This window comes from Etheostoma spectabile, chromosome 24, assembly GCF_008692095.1.
Source record: "Etheostoma spectabile isolate EspeVRDwgs_2016 chromosome 24, UIUC_Espe_1.0, whole genome shotgun sequence".
NCBI classification, from domain to species: domain Eukaryota; kingdom Metazoa; phylum Chordata; class Actinopteri; order Perciformes; family Percidae; genus Etheostoma; species Etheostoma spectabile.
The window spans coordinates 15,054,380-15,077,754 of NC_045756.1; the positions used below are offsets into that span (position 1 = coordinate 15,054,380).

Genomic DNA, 23,375 nt, shown 5'->3' on the forward strand with positions numbered 1-23,375 from the left:
TTCTGCATAGCAACCGCTTATTTGAGGATTTTCAGTCAGGATTTAGAGTTCATCATAGTATAGAGACAGCACTTGTGAAAATTACTAATGACCTCCTAATTGCATCAGACAAAGGACTTCCAGAGCTTTGCATGTTCCCTGCAGATTCTCCACGTCTCTCCTGGAGGACAACTGTCATAAAGGACATGTTTTCACAACTTCATAACTTCTCTCTGGATCTTCCACTTTTCCCATTTGTGACAGTCATGCAATTATATTCTAACTTACAGTCATTTGAAATTTATCAGTGTTTATTACAAAACATTTTTGATAGAATACCGTAGCTGTACAAAAACGGCTGATATAATGAACGATGTGGAAAGACCAGCAAAGGACGTTGTTTTTTCAGAATGCAGGAATTTACTTTAAAGATCCTCCATAACAACCTGTCCTTTGGACTTGGAATCACACTGCTATGGTTGATTCGGAATTACAAGCACCTACCATAGGCGGTTTACCACACCGCATTCTGGATTGGATAAAACGTGCTCTGGTGTTGTTGGCAATTCTTTAACCGGAATCACATCTCTTGGTTGATACTACAGTCATGATAGACTTTGCAAAAATACCTGGTGCTGGCACTTTTTTTTGGTGAAACTGAAACTTTCAAAAGTTTTTTAGTAATGCCACAGAAACCTCTGATTGTACAGATAGTACTGCTGGCTCGATTACCCCTGCAGAGATCTACTCATAAGCCCGTAGTTTAAGACGCCCACTCAAAGGAATCCCACTCACGGACCTCTCCATGCAATGAAATCTGGCCTAGGATTGGCTCCAATAGATGCGGCTCAAGGTATAGCTCCTGTCCCAACCTGCCAATAGCTTTTGTTTATATGTTTCCACTCCCAATCTTCTATCCATTAATGCTCGATAGGAGTCATTTAAATCACAATGGCAAACAAGAAACAAAACCCAACGCCGCCATACAGATGTCATTACCGATGCAACCACTATTGAGTCTCAAATTCACAGGTGTGTTGTCCGACAAGAAGCAACTTCTATCCTGCCCGCTAGCATCTCTAACTGTAGCCTGGCTCTATCAGATTTGATGTGACAATCTAAAAACGCCGTGGAAAAGCAAGTACCTTGCCAGCATTGCCCACGAGGTGCACTCGTAGACATGGATAACAGAAACAGAAGATGGCAATATCTGATGTCGGGTTGAAGAGAGTCTAAGAAGGCGCTAAGCTATCCAATAGCTCTGCCTCCCGCATAAGTGGTTTCCTGAAATTGCCGATGTTCAGATCAAGAGTTAATGAAATGGGGGAGAGGGGGGCGGGGTGTGCCCTCCTATCCCTTGTTGCCACGGCACAACGCGCCAACCCTCGACTCTATCACGGAAAAAAACGTGGAAGAAGAGCATGATTATACTGCCTCAACATGGCTCTTGTTTTTGTCTCGAATCTCTTGATGTGTCCTATTTTTATATTGCTTATTATCTGCTATTTTACAGAAACTGACTTTTATGAATGCCTACCTGTCCTGTTTTCATAAGCCTGGCTCCCAGTAATGAGCCACTGCATTTTTAGAGTCTCCTTTCCACTTGCTTGCTTATTTTTTTGCTTTTTGTTTTCCCTGTTCCAGTCCTTGATCACGCCCTATTTTTCCTCCGTTTTCTCAGCTTCCCCTTTTCTCTCTTGTCTGTTTTTTTCTTCGTGCAATGACTGGACTTTAGCTTTGGATGCACTATTGTTACCATTTAACTATGTGAAATGCAGTATCATTGATTTTCCCCATTTTACTTTTTAATAATGGGTGCTTGTTAGCTTTTTTAGTGTAACTGTGTTGGTTTGAATGCACCCACAAGTTAGCCGCACCCTACCCTATTTAAAAAGAGAAATGTTTGACAATGCATTATTACAAGGAATTTGCTACAGACTAGATACAGCCACTTATCCCCAGATTTCTACTGTAAAACTCAAAACTGGGCTGTGTTTTGACAACACTTTTAACAGCAGCTAGAAATGATTGCAACCCGGTGGAAGCCAACCTCATGACCTTCTATGTGTACATTGACCCTTTCCTTTTTGGGGATGTCATCTACATGGGCTCTCATGCTCGCGCGAATGGCGTGCCGGAAGACCGTGACTTTTTGGCTCCGAATTGCTGAATCCTTGAAATCTCCCTGGTATATTTGGCTACAGTCCGGCCTTCTGCTGTGTTCCCCTTATGCGACTCGCCGTCAATGCCCTTGTTGGTCTGGGTCTTTTAGGTTTGTCTTTTCTTAACTTTGTTATCTAACCAATGTGTTTTGCACTTTTACCTAGTCAATATGACTACTTCTGCTACTGCTTTCTGTCCTAATGTAATTAAGCTCACGCGTGCATTTTAACTAGTCATGCTCATTGGTGAATCCGGCTGAAGGCGGCACCACAAGTAAAAGTTGCAACACTGCTTTTTATTTCTGTGGACACGACTGATGTGTTTCACCACGGCCTGTCGTCCCAGATCAAAGGAAAGCGTTAACACAAATTTATTAATAGGCAAATACATATGACACATCAACATCATTATCTCCTAATTAGCGTAAATGCTGCATGGACAATGAGACCTTTTCAGAAGATTCTATCGTCTTAATGTCTGGCTGTTGGGGGTGAGGTCCTTTTGATGGAGAATTTGAATTACAAAGTCTAAGACCGTGTACCATGTGACACGCTTTATATTCCTTTTTGACACTTTATATATAGATTTTTTTTTTTATATGCACAGACTTTGGCTGATTTCATTTAATTGCCAAATCAACTTATGTTTATTCATATTAAACACCATGTTTGTCTTTATTGGTGGCACGTTAATAGAGAAATATTGATGTAAATGTGTGAGTTACCCAGCGGATACAGACAGAAAAGTGGTCTGTTCTAAATGTGATGGGTTTATCTAATCAGAGAGGAAACTTGATCAGTCCCAACCAACAATATGTCTAATTAATTTTGTACTCTAACTCAACTAGTTCTTTTAACATACTAAATCATAACTTTTACTTAATACAGTTTGGGGCTACTGCTAACCCACCTCTGGCCTAGTCTATTACAAAGTCTACTCTTCTAGTAGAGGTATAAGAGTAATATTAGTAGCCACTCATAGACTCATGCACTGTGTGAGGTTCAAGCCTGTCCTATGTTTTAGTTAGCACCTCCGTCCTTAGTTCAAGGTGGAAGAACAGGGTTTCATAATTTACTTGTATCCATTTTTTTCTTCAATTGGGCAGAGGTGCTAGACTATAGTCTTGCCAAGGACTGCTGATCATGTAAGCTAAGCTGACCACAGTCCAACAATTTAAGCAGACATAAACCCGGCCCAAATTCTTGCATGGATCCATGGAGGCTATTTTAGCACTTCAGCTGACTGGTATACATTTCCTTTTCTCAGATGTGATTGCTGTATTCGATGGGCCTGTACAATCCTTGTAAGAGCACGAATGATTTCTGACTTAAACCCGCACAAAGTTCGTGACCCGGCATTCCCTTATATTTCTTATACAAATGTTGAATAACTAGCAGCTGTCACTTCCCTCACAAGGGATACCTTCATGTCTGACAATATCGGACAGACTTAAGCCACAGTATATTCCATCCATCTAGGTTTTCTATTCATACCTACAGCAGCTTTTTTTAAAATCGACCATTAACCTAACCCTGCAGGGCTTTGGGACTAGTGTTGAACCTGAGAAACCCTTCTAACATGACAACAACTTCCAACTCTCCACATAGAAGGGACCAACAAGCAGCTTTGTTATATTAATGAGACCGTTGTAATCGTCATATCCTTATTGTTGTCATGCATTGTGTGTTTTTGAGCATGTCTGACGAAATGTCCTCTGAAATTATATCTCCACATAAGCTTAGGGATGGAAGCCTTCATGAAGAACGCTTGTACATGCCTCTATTCTCCCTCCCATTGTGGCCCTATTTTCGTCAGCAGGCTCATAATTCTATTTCATTAATTCCCTGTTTCCCATTCTTTCTCCTCTCCCCTCTGTAATTTCCTCCCACACATGTTTTTCTCCCTCCTTCCTAGCATCTCCTCCCTCTACGTGTACTCCATTTTCTCTTTCTCCAATACCTCTTACCTCTTTTCTTTGTTTCATTGTCCCTTCCCTTACACACTGCACTGCATTTCAAAACATGCATTTTTGTAATTTACTCTGTCTTCATAAATCATTGTAAACGGTGGTGTGTGGAAGAAATCTACAGTAAAAGGCTATCCTTAATTAATCCTAAAACATTGTCGTTCAGATGGATTTGGTGACAGCAGTACATTTTCAAAAAACAAGTCTTATAATCTTAGATCAGTTGCATTTGTTTTTTTAAAACCAGGCCAGCAGGTTCCAGATTACATTATGTGCTTAACCTAATTGGCAAAAGGGTTCCCCAATGTTTGTCTAGTTAGTTTTTTAAATGATATCAGATTAGTGAACATATTGGTGCCTTTGGAAATTGGATGAATGGTTGCTGATAATGAGCATGTAGATATTTGCGTAAAGATCGCCGCCCCACTAGATCAGCTGGTAGTTCTGTCCTATAATGGGAGTGAAACTTGTATGACTCCAAACTTTTGATAGTGTACTCTACCCTTAAAACAGTTGGTCCCAAGTTCATCTCTTATGCATACCAGATGACTATACCCATTCCAAGGACTACACAGACCTAAAAGAGAGACCCCAACATGGCCTCAATGATCGGTGCACGGTCACGCAGCTTTTTATCATTGTGGACAACACCTACAATAGAATTCCCTCTGGGCGGCAGAAACTAATGCACTAACTTTAACTTCCCAACAACAATGATGGGTACGAGACCTATAATCTATCCACACTCAGAGCTCAAGCTTGGTCCTCGTTTAGTTTCTGCATTTTTTGTATTGTATTTACCACCTCGTTCTTCCATTCAAAGCATACCTGTAACTGCCGACGCTTTACCTCTGTTATTGCTGCTTACAGCATTCTCATCAAATCAACTTACCTCTACCTGGATTTCTTATCAAAACCTCCTATTCATACGTACATAACACAACCCATTTGTGGCTATTACTCGCTTCATAAACACCGGTAAAATACACTCACGGAAGAAAAGCCTTTACATTAGGCAGCTAGCCACTGCTAGCAGCTAGCAGCTATGGATTTATTATATTTAAAAAAACATTGACTAGGTTACTATTTTAACTCATTTACTCCAAACCTTCTACCTACATTTTAAACATAATTTTAGATTAGACAATTATCAACGATAGGCAAAGACGTCTAATTCGACGACTATGTCATTCTTAATCGGACAGACTTAGTGCCTACTGCTACGTTATCTTAAGCTTAGTCTACACAAACAACTTTTTCATTCCCGGATTGTTTCACGTGGCGCGTAAAGCTACCGACCGCCCTCATTTGCCGGATGTCCGTAACCTTCTGCGAGTAAAATCGTACAGCTATTCATATCTGCGTTTTCTGTTGCCAACTACAACAACTTTACGAGCGATTGCCGGTCCACCACACAATTCCTTCCCGAGCTATTTTGTAGAGGCATCTATCTCCTTCTGGGGCATGCGCCGCCCAAGACAATAGTGATTGGTTTAAAGAAATGCCCACAATACATCTCTTCCATCCCGGAGTGCTGTGTGTGACTAGCCGACCCCCTCGTTTCTGACGCACGGTGGAGGAAGGCAATGCAAGAGTATCTTCAGCTAACGCAATTTAGTGCTGAGCGGACTGCGCCATAAAGGAATCCCCATTTAACAAACAGTATATCACATTTAGCAAACATAGATCACTTTAAGCTAACAGTGGGAAGAATTGGGACGCAAATGTGCGTTGGTTGACTGACCGATGAATGATACATGGGGGGGTTCCCTTGCAGTCTGATAGAAAACTAAAACAATCAAAGTTTTAATCCTACATGGAACAAAAAAAATGGCTTTAAGATGCATTCCCTGCCACCAAGACTTGTATTAATCCACACTCTCAGTACGGGCTCTCTGACCAATTGTGTAAAATTGCCTATTCCGGTGTTTGGGTTAATATCAAACCATAGTACTTATTGATTGGTCAAATGACGCTTCATTAACCATTTTCTTCAATTCTGAGCCCCCTGATGCCATTCTCTGTCAACAAATGTTAAAAGCACACTGAAATCCATTCCTTGAGCCTTTTCTTTAACCCTCATTTTCCCACGGGCCTATTGACCCGTTTTTCTATTCAATTGTTCTTTTTAATTACCACAAAATACCATGATTGATTTCCAGCACCTCTTTGGCAGGTACAAATCTCTACTTTCATTTTTTGGGGCGTCTTAATTCAATTTTATAGCATTAAGTAGTTTTGAAATATTTTTGAGTAAAAGTTGACATATTCCTGTCTGTGATTATCCATCAACACACATTCCTTAATTTAGTCCAAATAATTCCTAATTTCTGCTTTTCATAACTCAAACAGTGGGTATCATTTCTATCAATGGAGGTTTAATTGAACCATAACTCCGCTAACTGTAAAACAAAGTAATAAGCTTTCAACAGCTTCAAGTTTCTCTACATGGCCTTAAGTTAATGCTAAATACTAATAAAACCAATTTTATGACGTTTCCAGGGCTCTGTCCCAATCCCAGATAAATATAACTATTAACACATTAAGTGGAACTTAATTGAAGAATGGTTTCATCATAGAATATTTAGGTTTTTGCTGACAACAAACTTCTTTCAAATTCAATGGTTGAAAAGCTTGTAAAAAGCTGACTACGGCTGGGTTTTATTTTAGAAATACAACTTGTTTTAAACATGTCAGCCATAAAAAAACTGCGCAGCTACTTTTTTAAATTGTTTTGACTATGGTGGATTGGTCACCTGCATAGTGCTTCTAGTACTCTCCACCTGTTAGAGTTCTGTGTCCCATAGTCTCTGCGCTTCTTAACTAACTCTTATTCCCGTACTCCTCCTTGTTTCCGCTGTATGAACTGGTAGGGACCGTCCCTAATTCTACGTAACAACTTCATTTTATATTTTCTATACAAGCCATGTTGGGGGTAAACGCTGGCATATTCACATCTCCTCAAGCTGACTCCGGCATCGCAGCTCGGTTTCCACCAGGTGGCGCTCCTTTACCCAGGTTCCAAGGGTTTTACTGCGCTGGGGAAGAAGCCCTTCTTACGTGCCTCCATGGTCTTGGAATAACTCCATCTAAATGATCTATTCCCTTAAAGCTTAAGGCATGTTTCAAGGCCATGGAACCCAAAATGTAACTGCCCATGTGACCTTTCCTTTCCTTTATGTATGATTTTGTTTCATTGCGTATTATTTTGGTGTTTGTATTTAATCTGTTGTGTCGTCTGTGGCCTGTCCTCCCTCAAAAAAGAGATTTCAGTCATCAAGTGACTTCCTGGTTACATAAAGGGTAAAAAAAAAACAATAGTGTTCGTAGTTGACAACATCAAAAAAAGTGTTTGAAAAAAGGGACAAATCTAAGACAAAGTTAAAAAAAACTTTGATAAAAAGCGTTAAAAAAAAGTGTTAATTTTCAAATTGGAGGGAAGACAACACCAGGTCAATGAATGGGACCATCAGTTGCCTGTGAAAAAATACAGACAGCTGTTTGCAAAGCTTCAGGAGCGTCGTTGGACATCACTATATTGGTTAGTGTCACAAGCGATGGCATCCTTTGCTCTTAATGGAAAAGGGTCATTGTGACATATTTCTTATTTTGTTAACACATTACAGTGCAGCAGAGATTGTTATTTCCAAACCGAGCTTTAGTCACTTGCCCATAACCACCGCTGCTATTACGTATTTTTCAGGCATGAATTGTTTGAAGTAACTGTGGTAACATAGTCCTCACCAAGCTATTAGGTTATGTTTTAGGTTGGGTCGTCATCAGAATTACAGAAAATCTACTGTTCCAATTTTTAAGTCCCAATAACAGGTTGCTTGGTTACTGTGTGCTTTCTGTGTTTATCTCTATTGTGCAGTTAGTTGGTAGACCTGGGCAGACTATCATGAAACTTGGTAATCAAATCGGCAAAGTCTAACGGTCACAAAAGTGAATATGAACGTCCATAGTGTTCAGTGGATTTTAGATGCCTCATGTGCTTGCCTTAATTTCTTCCTGGCCTCAATTTTTAATACTACTATACTTAGAATGCAACTTCTCTCCATGAATTTTTGACAATAAAGACATAGTGTACATGGGAGGAAAAGCCCTAACTTAGGTAAACGCTGCCTTTTGATTTAATGCTACCATGTGGGGAAACATTCCCTTGGACAAAGAAATTATAAAATCTATGCAGGTCCGCCTAATTGGCTGAGCCTCAATGAATAGTGTTCGAGGCCTAAGGGCAACAGTGTAAAATGTATGTTCTCGTGACTCAATACAAAATAGAATCGTACGACAAATCAACTTCCTGATCATTATCTTAAAATTTACCTCAATATTTTACATTAGATAAACCATATATTATCTTTAAGCTCCCACATTCACCTTATCCACACTCACCTGCCCACTATGGACTCCTGACCAGTGTGAAAATGGAGGCTTACATGTAAGCAGGGCTGTAGTCAAGACCACCTTTGTCAGGGTCCAAGTCAAGACCCAAGTCAAGAGGTTTGAGTCCAAGACAAGACCGTAGGTCCAAAATGGTTTAGTCCGAGTAGACCGATCAGGACAGGCAAAAAAGGTCTTATTGACATGATACTATCAAGACAATCATTTTTGGGTTTCTTGGTCACTGGACTTGGTCGGGAACCTAAAAGCCAGATTTGGCAAGACCACGGTGGCCGAGGTACCAAGACAGTCCGATTCCAAATATTGTCTAGTACGAGCAAGTCACCGACCATAGAAAATGTGTCTTGAGTTGTACTTGAGTCCAGACCGGACTCGAGTACTCAGCCCTGGAGTTACTTACAGTGCATTTGTAAGGCATTAAACATCTTGAAGTACCTACATCTCAGATGATAATCTTCATTATAGTTACAGAAAGACTTTTTTAGGAACAATTTAGTTCCACTTTTCTCAGCGGTTCAAAACATTGCAACTTCTAAGGACTGCTCGTGTTGACTATGCTAAATCCACTTGTAAAGACAAACTATTGGTAACAAACTGAGGACACATATGAAGGACTATTGGAGACACATAGTAAGCTCTTCAATTATTGTAACTTTCTACGGTTCTAGACATCAACTTAAGCAGCAAATCAATTTATTGAGAGCAGATCTGAGTTATTGGATAAGGGGGTGCATTGAAACTGGAATGAATCAAACACAACCTGGGTTAATTGGAAAAAGAATCCATACATATTCTCTAATAAGCACTACACTAATGAGTGTTGTCAGTTGTATAGAATTAAGTTTCTTTAGAAGCTAATTAGCCTGCTTTTGGTTGCTCAAGTTAACAGACCTTCCCAACATGCTGCCACAGTGTGGATATTCTACGTATTTTCCATCCACTGCTGCTACCGCGTCCTCTATCACTCTCCCACAAATAGCCCCCCTCCACTTGGCTCTGTCCTCGTTGCAGTCCAAAGTCTCCCAGTCATCCTTCCTCTCCTATATATTAGTCTTATTTATCATTTTTAATCTCATTTTTCCCCCGTCTTTGGCATCTATGATGCTATGGTATCAGAAACATGGCCTAATTTGTATCAGAGTTTTAAATATGTATATACGATCATGAAATCAGATCAAATTATAAGCGATTCACACCACGAAACATTTTACTATCAAGAAGCTGCCTAACCTTACATGAAAATAACCACCAACGCACACAGAAGGAATTTTTGTTTTTCTGCCTACTTTTGAATTCCTTGCAATCGATTTGTGAGCTACCTTGCAATTACCTAGCATTCCTCTGATCCACAGAGAAAGTTCTAACATGCATACAGCATGAATACATTATGATATGTGCATGCTGTTATGTTTAGTTCCAATTGACGTTTGCACACTTTCGGATGCTGTGCGGTGGCAGCTGGCAAGGCTAATCATTACCACAATTTTAAGAAAAGTAGTCGTCACTATTTTATATTTGTTACCATAGCTGTATTTTGACTGTGCTGCCTTCCTGTGATTGTGACAGAATGTAGGGAAAATGCTTGTTGTTGCTATAATTAAATAGGCAGTGACACATGATTGTTCTGGGTGAACTATCCTGAATCCGGTAGGTGTAGCGTTAAACTGGGCGGGTAAAGAATCACTGGTTACACTCACAATATCCAATCTAAATGTCTATATCCTAATGCGGATGACTGGCATTCATTTGCTGAATAAACCCACAGTTGCTCATCCTCTTTAGAAGCAACTCTTCAACTAAGTTGTCATACCATTTTCCTTGAGCCCCTCCTTCCATCACCTTTCAACATTCCCATCTTCCTTTAGTGCTCTTACTACGTCCACTTTTAAACAATATTTCCTTCTCTCTTGTCTTCTTCACTTTGCTCTTGTTTTGTTTACACCTTCCCCCATCCATCACACCCTAATCTCCCCACCATCTCATCTTGTACCATATTTTTATATGGCACAGCAGCAGGTTCTTGAACGTCTGTTTGAATGTGGCTTGCACAGTGCTAACAAGCGGGTATGTAGAGTTGACATAACACACCGTAGCCAATAGCCCACAAGGTCCGGGACACAAGACTGGCACGAAGGTTGAGATCAACCCATGCGTTATACGGTGTCATGTGATGATGAAGCAGCGAGATGGCAAAGATATCTCTGGTATCACCATAGAGAATGGGAAGAATAGCAAGAGGAAGAGTGTAACTGAGCAAAAAAATAAGAACACTGATGACTCTTTCTACACTTTTCTACTTAAACAAGTTTGTGATGATTTCATCTACGACTAACATGTTTCTGTTTTTTGTAGCACGGGGTACATGGGACCTTCTTTCCCCTTTACAAGTGGGTTTGAACCTAGATGAATCTAGGCTTCTTCTTACACCTTGTGTAAATATTCTTTCAGCAGGGTGTGTTTGTTGGTTTAGTTGATCACACCACTCTTTGCATAGCCTTGTGGTGGTGGTGGTTCCGTACCAGACCTGTGGTGTTTCCCCGCCGGGATTCACTCTATGATGTTCATGAGTTGAAATGCTCAGTATTAGAGGGGATAAACAGAAACGAATCGATTGGTCCATGGGGAACAAACCTGCACGTTTTCGTACCAGAGTTGCACTATACTTGGTAGCATTGTTGAAGAGTGAATGTTCAATTGGGGTAAAAAATCGGAGCTTTCTCATGCCGTCAATCCAGATGTTCAAGTGCTGAACAACAACACCAACGAGGAGAAATTAGTAGGCTGCGACCCTATAATCATGTCCTCTCTACCTATGGTTTCAGCTTTCCCTGACCGAAGCAAGTACCTGTGCCACCCACTATGGTGCGATTCATGGATAGCACCGACATTTGTATTTACCCTGTATTCCGTATCATAGACAACCAGGACTCAACAAAGGAGTCGCAGCTTAAAAAGTGCTAATCGACCCAAGCGCTTACTGCCTGTGTTCAGAAGAGCTGGCATGTTCAGCTTGGAAAAAAATGCTTTCATGACAGCGACCTTATAAAATAACCATAAGCGATTACACTGCATTGAGAGTTGGATGCAGAAGAGCATATTGACCCACCAATCAATAACCAACTGGAGTCATCGCCCTCATCGTTCTTTTAAGGCTTTTTTTTTGCGTTCCAATGTGTCCTCTAACCTGCTATATGTGCAATACTCTGCTGCTATTTATTCTCCTTACTCTTCACCATTACAATTCCGTAATTGTGTAAATAACGTATCATAAAATTCCTTTAACATGTAAATACCGATACATCCCGTCTTATATTCTCTACTTTATAATTTCTCTCTGACTTGATATACATGTTCTTGCAACTGTAACAAAGAATTTCCTTTTGGTGATCAAAATCAAATAGTTTGCTACTTACCATCGACAACTACTCTGTCTCCTTCCCCTCAGGTACAAGAGTCTGGCGTCATCCTCGATTCCTCCTCTCCTTTCAGTCACACAGAAATAATATCTGCGGGTCTCATACTCCACCTACGCAACATAAACCGCCTCCCGTCCGTCCCTTACCCCCTCACACTTGCCCTCACCTTATCCACGCCTCGGCACCTCGCCTTGACTACTGTACTCTCTCTTTGGCCTCCTCAAAAATCCCCCAGAACTTCAACTTTTCATACTCAGCAGCTCGGGGTCCTCACCAGACCCCTCTTGTCATCATATAACCCCGTTCTTCAGCAGCTCCATTGGCTCCCTGGTTCAATTCAGAATACAATTTAAATCCTCTCATACTTTCAAAGCCATCCAAACTTGCCGCCCCTCCATATCTATCAGAACTCCTACACATTGCAGTCTCCTCCCCCCCTCAGATCTTCCTCTCCCTCCACCTCACTGTCCCCCTGCTCGACTCCTCACCGTGGGAGCAGAGCCTTCAGCCGCTCTGCCACCAGCTCTGGAACTCACTCCCACCCAACCTCCGCAACATCAACTCTCCCCTCTGTTCAAAACTAACTAAAAACCCATGCTGTTCAGCTCGCTTATCTGTAAATACACTGTTTGTTTTGTTTGTTGTTGTTTGTTTTGGTTTTTTGTATTACTACTTACACTTTTTGTTCCTGTCTGTCTCTTATTCTCTGTAAGCGTCCTGCTGATGTTAGAAAGGCGCTGTAAATAAAATGATTTTAGTATTATTTATACAATAAAGGATTCCTGATCTGATAAGATATGTTTAGTGCACTTGCTATAGACAACTCCAAGGGGTGGGCTTGTAACATGTCATATTTTTTATATCTTGTCACAGCTTTTGGAGTTGCCTTTCTGGTATTTAAGTTCCACTTTTCTTCCCTAGTCCCTTTTGCCCTATTTTACTGCTCTTTCCACATTGTAGGTGCTCCTTTTAATTGTCTGTTTTCAGACAACATAATTAAATTGTAGGCTGCATATTTATGCATCCGGGATGGTTTAGTAATCCATGGGTTCCTGTTGTGGAATGATTTATCTTAGTTTTGGGGTTCCATTCTTCTGGTGTTTCACAAATTGAATCGACACAGACTCGGTGAATCCATGAGTTGTCAGTGACATTAACATGTTGTCCTGAACTGATCCAGACTCTGGGTGGCCGTGATTGGCTTGACCGTTTCGTGACCTCACAGGTCACGGGGGGATGTGCGGTAGTTTGATAGACATTGACCTCAGCAAGAGGGCCGCATGGTTGTTTCTCCTAAACGCTAGCAGTCTTCCGCTATATAGGCAATTTTTAAAAGTTTAGCAGTAATCCAGTGCGTGGGACCACAATGTTCTCTACCGAAATCTTCTACCTAGATAAGAGCCACTTCTTTGACTTTTGCTCAGCAAAACCCTGGTATTTTCAAATTCAAGTATGTTCTGTGGGTGATTTTGAAGACTGATGCGACCAATCAGGAAAAAAAAAGTTGTTAGAGCACGCTTGTCATTTCAAAAGCTCAGAGGAACATTTCAACGCCATCTGTCATTTTAAACACTAATGAAGTGAAGTGGACTGCAGCTCAACAACAACCGTCAACAGCGCTCCGTACCACTGATACGCAGGTAAACTGGGTAGTCCCACCTGTAAACTATCAACATACTGTATTGCCATGCAAACATATACATTAGCTTTCCTTGTTTATGATAATTATCTGCTCTTTTTGTATAAGGATGATCAGCGAGGATGTAACCTCATCATGATACAGTTTTCTTATATCACCTACTCTTCAGACTGTGCTTTTCACACAATTAGGACACTGAAAAGGGTTGAAGCTGAATAATTAAACCCATTGCAAGGCAAACTATATATATTTCATCATTACAACAATCTAAGGGTAAACACACTCCTCATATATGCCTTTGTGTTTCCCACTACTACCATTGAACAAAGAGCTGTGATGTAAAGTACCCCTACATGTCAACCAAATGTGTATTGTTTACTCATTATGTCTCATGTCTGTTAGATTGTATATAAATAGATAATATTAATGCGGTTTTAAATGACAGCTACTTTTTCTTCTCTGGCAGACATCTGTCTTTTCCTTTTCACTTGGCTTCTAGCAATGCTTGCAAACTTTCTTGCCACAGTCTGGAACGGCTGATTGGATTGAATGCCTCTCGGACCTCCTCACAGGGGGGACAATCTCTATAGCGGTGATGCATTCGTCCCCGGCCTGCTTCGTTACAATCTTTATCTTGACCACCTGAGGAGGTGTATCTTGATACTGCGGGATTGGCTGTTGAAGTGGCCCTTGGGTGGGATTTGTTGCAGCCTGTACAAAACCAGACAGATTTGTGAGACACTGTCTAGTATGAACCTGTAAAGGATGGATGGAAGTGTTGAGTCATTATGTGCCAAAGTGCAAGAATGCTAATCCAGAATTAGAGTAAAGAGTACTAAATAACCTGATTCTTATCAGTGTGCTAATCCATTTTCTGAAACACGGTTGGAGTTTAATGCACTAAGGACGCCTTCACATCTGCCTTGTTTAGTTTGGTGTGTTGCACTAGTGTTCTTTCCCTTTGGATGCACACCAAAGCGGACCAAACAAGTTACCAAGACCTCCTCAATGGTGTGGTCTTGGTACGCTTTAATCGAACTCCAGAGCAGTTTGTTGGGGGTGAGAACGTTATCATCTCCAAGTCACCAAGTACTGTATGTGTACTCCCAGTTCAGTATCATGGCGTTCGTGAAATAGTCATGTATTTCATCTATGATTTGTGTCAAAGTCACGTTAATGTCGTTATTGGTTTCGCGTGCTGATTACGAATTTTGAAGTAATGTATTTCATGGGAAGCCTATTTTGTAGTCAGAACAATTACGGTAGCGAGTAGTATTGAAAAGCCTATTCTCTCACCCTGGAGACCGTGGATTGTGTCCCTGTTCCCGGGGACCGCTAACTGATCATTCATTATCCTTTGAAAAAGGGTAACTAATCATTTGTTACTCTTTCAAAAACAGAAACTACCCTCTTTTGTGTACCTTATTGTAAAGTGTTACCAAAAACGAATCTGTCGGCACCACTTACTTACCTGTTCATAAGTTATGTGATCGAGAGATGATATATCTTCAATTTTAAGATGTTGCATCTTATTGTAATGATCAAAAAGCAAGTGCAGAAGACAACACTGTAGGCTCAAATTAGGCCATATTATTTACTTTAAGTGAAAGCATTTCAGTCACATGAAGCTGAAGTGCAACTTCACCATTTTAGATGTTGAGTCTAGCAATAACTTCTGGGCCAGTGGTGTAGAATGTAACAAATTCGCATGTGTCACTAAAATAAATGGCTAAAAGGTATTACTTGTCCTGAGAATCCATAGTACTAAGTATCGCCAACATTGTTCTGTTGCTAAAATTACAATTATTAATGCCTCGTGTGTGTGCATGATGGGCAGAGGCATAGACCCAGCCACGCATAACAGGCGATCAATGTCAAGCCCATTCTAGAAGATGTTTTTGAACAACGCGCGCTTAACAATGGTTTTTTTTGGACGTTCTGTAGAAAATAAAGACCGACTCGGTACTACGCACTGCTCAAAACAACACATTCACAAGGACATTAAGATATGATTTGATGCTATATTAATAAATTGTTTAAATTAAGGGTGACAAATTTCTCAGACAAAATCGGGACATTTTCAGTCCAGAGCGTATTTACCTCCAACAAGTAATGTTTTTATTTTTGTAAAACTTAAAACGGGGACACTAGACCTAGAGCTGTCTTATTAGGGGGCCCCCCCCCCCCCCCCCCCCCCCAGGTATGATCCTAGACCCACCCCTGCTGCTACTCCTACTCCACTCCACTACACCTCAACGATGAAAGTCCTAATATTTCCAGATAAGAAATCCATCCTTATACTTCAGATAAAAAGTCTACTAATTTCAGATAAAAAGTCCTAATATTTCAAGATCCGGGGACATTTCCGGGACAGATCCAGCCGGGACAGGTAGCCAAAATCGGGGACTGTCCCGGAAACCGGGGATGTCTGGTCACCTTAGTTTAAAATCCAAGACATATACTTAAGTGTTAAGTTAACTTAAGTTAAGTGTTGAAAATATGCCTGAAATAGAGAAAAAAAAGCTTTTGAACACCAACCTCAGATATCACCTCATTGTTGGTGTTGTCCTTTGGTTCTGTGTGTGGAATAAAAGCTGTGACGACTCGTTGGAGCTCTCCTTTTCCTAGATAGATAGATAGATAGATAGATAGATAGATAGATAGATAGATAGTAGATAGATAGATATGAAGCTTCGATTAGATACAGCAACCACACAGTAAATTGCCCCTTCAGTTGACATTGAAGCTATCGACGTCTGCAAGTCTACAAAAGCTGAGACGTTAAGTGTGTACGAGTCAGTACCTGTGTGGTCCTGACTGGGTTGTGCTAGCGGTTTTGGTGAACAGGTTTTGGTTCCTCCACTCTGCCGTTTTTCACAGCCTCCAGCGCAGTGGTAGTTGAGTCCAGACTGACTTTGGGCGTAGAGCGAGGACTGGTTGAGGACTGGTCTCATTGTTATTGTTCTGCTTTAACAGGTGACTCTTCATCAAGCTGGGAGTTCTGGAAAAGTGTTATACATTAGAACATCTCTGCATAATCAAATGTGCTCATTTGAAAAAAATACACTAATAGACATTCATATTAATTGGGAAGAATTATGTAATTCATTTTCAACAACTGGGTTACTGATTAAATAAGTGTTAATAACCTGTTGACATGCATCTGGTGCCAATTTGTGATTTATTGGCCCACTTGTTATTCTTTTGGTTAGACACGAAATCTTCTTTTTGGAAGTTTAAGCTACAGTAATAGCAGATATATATTATTTTGATAACAATCGATTCAAACTGCAGGAGATTCACAAATGTGGAAAGAAATTCATGTACGTATTATTACACCATCTACAGGAAATAATGATTGAATCTGAATCAAATCAACTCTACACATTGACAAAAAACACACTGTATACACCATTTAGCCAATGTTTGTTAACTGGAATCGACAGCATTTAGATGACAGCAGAGAAGTAAAAGGTGTGGTAGTGAGGGGTTTTAAAAAAAATTGTGTACATTTTCAACTTTTTTCTGCATAAAAATTATTTGAATGCATAAAAATGCAGTTATTTCATACCCAATATTTAATTTGTCAAAGAAATTTTTAAATAATTGAGAATTAGGTTGCAGGGCAAGCAGTGGACATTTGCTATTAGAAATTAACTTTAATCAGAAGGTTCTTGGTTTAAATTTTGGAGTAAAAGACGGAATTATTTCTTAGTGGCAACGCCTTGGTGCCTTTGAGCAAAGTACTAACACAAATGTTCCAGTGGCCAACAGTAGAAAACTGTGGTTTTACTAGACTGCTGCCAGTTGTCAGTTGTGTTTTTTCTAAGCATTAAGCAAAAATGTTTTATTTCTGAACCTGAAACGATTCCTTGAGTAATTTGATTACAAAAAATTACCGATGCAAATTTCTCGGCGTCGAAGCGTTGTATAATCCATTTCACTAGTAATCCATTTACAGTCCACTGTGTTTCGCAACGGATGATATTACTGTCACACAACTTGCTTACGGTGTTGTGTGCACAGGTAACATGGAAAACGCATGGCAGGGGGAGGAAGACATAGATAAGAAAAACAACAGAAAGTGTCTAAAGTTTGGTTCATTTCAAGCCGAAAACTGTTAAAAGTGTGCAAAACCGAACTAGCTTACCACAAAAGCCCTGCATCTAGGCTCAGCATCAAAGTATCCAGTTAACGTTACCACCTAGTCCACAGAGCGGTCCGGGCACTGGTAACTTTGTCATTAATGTAAATTAATATGATTGCCAGTTGAAATGAGAGCCCAACTCCGCAAGGGTCCCCTGGTTTGCATCCCACACGTTTGGACTTAGTAAATGGAGCTCACACACACTGCCGGAACACAGAGCTGGTTAGCTGATTGGGTTAGTTGTTAATTTTAGAATCTGACTACTAAAATAATTCATAGCTACAGCCCTATTGGAATCATTTGTAACTAACCAATTCAAGCTCAGCGTAGTTTTTGTAGTGGAGACTATAAAACCTTTTACAATCGTCTTCTATATAGATTCATCATTAAGACAATTCCTTTTAATTTCAACGAAGATAATGCTGTTAACAGAGAGATTACATGGAAAACGGGAGCTAAAACCAGATCTATGTCAGTGTCACTCAGTCACCATAATCTCCACGTAGAATGATCCAGAATATCCTCACTTAGATATCCTCAATATCCATAGCAACAAAGGCATTGAGGAGACATCAGGAGTCTGGCTCACCATATTTTGCCTTACCCAACTCATCCAAGACTGTGAGTACCAGTATGTTGTGTCTCCACAATGATCAACTGTCAATTTGTTGCATGTGCCTGTGTCACTACGATGGTACATGGTTTCCGCGCTGTATATTTTCCTAGAACAAAACCACTGTGTACAACATAAAATCACCAGAGGGGCTCTGCAACTGTGACTAGTCATCCAAGAGCTGATGATGGTCTTAGTGAGGTTGAAAAAGATGATCATGATTAAAAACTATGGATTTTTGAAATGAGACTGCCATCGCTTGTCACTCACAGCATGCTGCATGGCTCTCAAAGAGCAGACCTTGGTTGAAATAAGTCCTGAGGGTAGGTAGATGGACGTAGTGAGGGTCTGTAGATGTATGGTTCTACTTATACTTCAAATTCAGAAAAGGTTCAATTTTGAACTTGTCTTTTTTCTTTCTGAGTTATGTGGTAAGGTCATTCATTTGATGCTCTTACTAATTCCCTTCTTCTCCTTCTTCTATCTGGTTTGTGTTTGGACCCTGCTCTGGAGGCAAGGGAAATGTGGATGTACAGGACTGTATAATAAGACAGGAAGATAGAATGCTGCTATGGCCGTCCCAAACTGTGCTGCAGGGTTCGAAAGGAACTGTAGAAAGAAAGAAAGAAAACGTTCCATGATCTACCATAGAATTCTGCAATGTGCATTTGATATACAGTGAGTTACCAGTTATGTAGACACCATTTGTACAATCTAATGCAATCCCACACAACATTCCTGACATCAATCTTCATAAAGTTTTTTTTAACTGTACATCTTTGAGGTTGTACCTAGTATTGGATTGCGCTGCAGATATTAAAAATGTAATATTTGCGCATCCATCAATATACATTGAGGTAATATAAGGCCCAAACACCTGAAAGCGATATCTCATTTGATGGCTTCATTGATGTTCCCAATAATGCGCCTCAATTGATGCTCATATGGCGCATTTGCAAGCATCATATAGAAGTATACTCTATATACTATAAGTTCCAACACCCACAGAATTAGATGTAGCCTAGGAAAGATTGCTATTTAGGCAAAGGTGTATATAAGATTCGCGGTCAGTGATCCGTAGTTAAGCACATAAAACATGCAGGTATGCTATCTATACTTGCTTGTCCTTAATTTTCCGCAGCATCAATCCCTCCTTATTTTACCTCGTCTATGAATGTCATCCACGTTATTGAACTGAAAACTTGAATTGAAAGCTGCCGTGGCTTTACAATGGTAGGGAGGCGCACCGCCGCTGCAGAGATATGAATGCAATTCACCGTCATTACTATCCCTGCTCTCATATTTCACTGTAAAAATACATAGAAGACTGTTTGAGAGCGATCTCTTTGGGGTCATCTTTATATGTATAAAGGTACAAGGCTATACTTAGAGATACATGCAGATACCCCCACGCTGTTGTATGCATACTCCGCAAATACCGCAAAGAACACTGCCTCAGTCAGACAGAGGCAGAGAGGAAACAAAGGGGCGGGTGTGAAGCGAGCGCGATCAACAGTTTTTGGGCAGTAAGGCTCCTGAATATAGTATTGGATGGTCAATCTCCCATCTGTAGGCAGACTCAGGGACGTGCACATTGGAGGGGCCATTGCACTAATCTGGAAAAGGCAGCCCGGAAAAACATATTTCTAATAAGTTTTACAGTGCAATGTACCTTTAAATTAAGAATACTATTGGCCGCAGCACCTATCTTTCACCTTTTCTGACATGGCCCTTTTACAAGAACACTCCCCACATCCTTATGCAGCAGTCTGATTGCCACTCCCTCCCTCTTGGTCTGGACCTTGTGGCAGCCTCATTCTGACTAGAATGTATAAGAATCTACACTAAAACGTATACAGTATAAGGTGCTTTCATGGTAAAACCTGAATACTAGTGCTGCCGTTGACCTATAGACTGGGGTGCACTCTTTGATTCTGGTTGAGATGAATAATGTATGATTAGCACCACGAGCATATTATGTGTACATATTTAAAGAACAATTACAACATGACTAGTAAAATGAGTTACTCAACTGGAACTTTTGTATACATAAAATAATTCACAATGCTATACCCGGCACAGACACAATTTACAGTGTATGTATTATTAAATGAAACGTTTGTTTTAATGTCATTAGCTTACTCCAACTTAAAGAAAGAGCTTTGATAAATAGGCCAACTTCACATCAAATAATAATGTGGGATGGTTCGTGACATACATATCTCCTCATTCCAGCTGGCTTGCTTTTAATCCTCAAAGTAGCAGATCTTTATCTGCTTTCTCTCTCTTCTTTGTCGTCTTTCTTGTGAAGGCATACTTAAGCACAAACTGACAGGCTGTATTGTAAACAGTATATATGTATTTAATGACAAATATGGCGCCTTTCACTTTCATAAGGCCACATCTGATTGTGTTAAAAATAATGTAACGTATGACAGTAAACAATGTTGAAGCTAGCATGGTAAGGAGCCCAGACCCTCCAGTCCCTGAGCCTTTCTTCTCTATAACGGCGAACGTTAAGCTCGTTAGCCGCTAATGATACACAGGCTGACATTGAGTCTTATCTGAAACTGCTGGCTAAGGATAAACGTAAATATAGCAAGATGTTATTCACGTGGCGTTAATGGACTCCGGTTACGCCAAACGAGGTTACAAGATCAATGTTGAATCGGTGTGTCATGTCGTCATTTCGCCGCTGGCTATCGAGGTGGTGTCCGATAATGATGTGGGCTTTGTGGATCACTGGCAGTCTTTTCTGGGAAGACCTGGTCTGATTGGTCTCATTTCTAGAAATCTTGACAATTTTATTAGTGGACCTAATCCTTGACAATCCATATTTCAATTCAATTCAATTTTATTTTTTATCAATTCATAACAAGAGTTATATCAAGACACTTACAGATAGAGCAGGTCTGACCACACTCCAGAATTTACAAGGACCCAACAGTTTCTAGTAGTTCCTCCAAGGCAAGCAACAGTGGCGAGGAAAAACTTCTATATTTGGGACCAGGAGGCAGATCCCAGTCTAACACACTTCTCTGCTCCTTAATTCCAGGAGTTACCTAGTAAAAACCCCATAGTGACGGTGTCTGCCCCCGACCATTGAAATTATTAAATCAAAGGTAAACAGCAGAGGAGCTGTGCAGAAACCTCATACAATTAAAACCACAAGTGTAAAAATAGGAATAAATGTGGACTCTTAACATCAGATCCCTCTCTGTCTAAAGGTGTACTAGTAAATGAATTAATATCAGATCTAATATTGATCTTTCTGTCTACTGAAACACTGCTGGGTGATGGAGAATATGTTAGTCTAAAATATCCACCCCCCCAGTCATGTTAAATACTCACATTCCTCGAGGCCCAGGCCGAGGAGGTGGAGTGCAGCTATCTTTGATTTAGTCTACTAATCAGCTCTAAACCTAAACTGAATTAAATCATTTGAAAGTCTTGATCTAGTCTTTCAATCCAAGTTGGAAATCAATGCAACCAGTTCTATTTGTTATAGTGTACCGAGCACTTGTCCATACTCTGAATTCTTATCCGAATTTGCAGAGTTTTGTCAAACTTAGTGCAAAATAAAACGGACAAAGTTCTTATTGTAGGGGATTTAATATTCATGTGGACGATGAGAATGATAGCCTTATTACTGCGTTTATCTTCTATTAGATTCTAATGGCTTCTCTCAAAGTGTACCGAACCACCACACGTTTTAACCACCCTCGATTCTGTTCTGGTGTATGGTGTTGAAATTGAAACATTTAGTAGTGTTCCCCAGAATCCCGTTCTATCTGACCACTGTTGATAACTTTTGAGTTTACACTGCTGAACTACACGCCATTAGGCAAAACCTTCTCTACAAGATGTCATCTGATAGTGCTGTCGCTAATTTAAGGATGTGATTCCATTAGGCTTTAATTCATTACCAAGTCCCAAAGTAACGGAGGAACTCTATGCTAAATTCAGTCCTCCAAATCGATCATTTTGTTGATAGTGCAGCAGGCTCGCTGCAAACGACACTCGACTGTGTACCCCTCTAAAAATGAAGATAATAAAACAAAGACGGTTAGCTCCCATGGTTATAACACTGAAACGCGCAAATAAAGCAAAGATCACGGAAACTTGAGAAGATTTGGCGTTCCACCAATGGAAATTCTCGTTAATCTGGCAAGATAGTCTTAAAACGTATATAGGCCCTCCGTAATGCCAGAGCAGCGTACTACCGTCATTGATAGAGGAAAATATTAAACAAACCCCAGGTTTCTTTTCAGCACTGTAGCCAGGCTAACGGAAGGTCACAGCTCTACTGAGCCAAGTATTCCCAGAGCTCTTAGTAGTAACGACTTTATTCTTCAATGATAAATTATACCATTACAAGCAAAATTCACCAAGACCTGCCTTTACCTGGCACTGACTTATCTCTAAAACTCAGAACCTTATTAACAGCTGTAAACCAGATACTGTTTAGAACTGCTTTGCTTCACTTGGATCTTCATCAATTAATTCAATTATTTCTTTTAACCATCAACCTGCCTCTTAGGATCCCATCCGACAGGCTATTAAGAAGTTTACATTAGTTACACTTCTCTACTGAATATAACCAATCTGTCTTTATTAACAGGCTATGTACCACAGCACTTAAAGTACTGTAATAAACCTCTTCTAAAAAAGCCCAACCTTGATCCAGATGTTTTAGCCAACTATAGACATATATCCAACCTTCCATTTCTCTCTAAGATTCTTGAGAAAGCAGTCGCCAAACAGCTGTGGGACTTCTGCATAGCAACCGCTTATTTGAGGATTTTCAGTCAGGATTTAGAGTTCCATAGTATAGAGACAGCACTTGTGAAATTACTAATGACCTCCTAATTGCATCAGACAAAACTTATCTCTGTACTTGTTACTAGATCTTAGTGCTGCATTTGATACCATTGACCTTATATCTTATTACAGAGATGGACATTTATTGGCATTAAGGGGACTGCTCTAAGCTGGTTTAAGTCTTATTTATCAGATCGATCTCAGTTTGTTCATTTAACGTGACC

At 40.2% G+C, this 23,375-nt stretch overlaps 1 protein-coding gene and 1 long non-coding RNA gene across 2 annotated transcripts in view; both read right to left on the minus strand.

The window, feature by feature from the left end:
- chrm4a (cholinergic receptor, muscarinic 4a) overlaps positions 1–23,375 on the minus strand; it is a 154,715-nt gene that overhangs the window by 14,604 nt on the left and 116,736 nt on the right. The window lies entirely within an intron of this gene.
- Positions 4,772–16,646, minus strand: LOC116673719 (uncharacterized). The gene is made up of 3 exons (XR_004327868.1): positions 16,636–16,646; positions 9,069–9,072; positions 4,772–4,837 (listed from the first exon to the last, which is right to left on the minus strand). It is a non-coding gene; the product is annotated as an uncharacterized LOC116673719 (long non-coding RNA).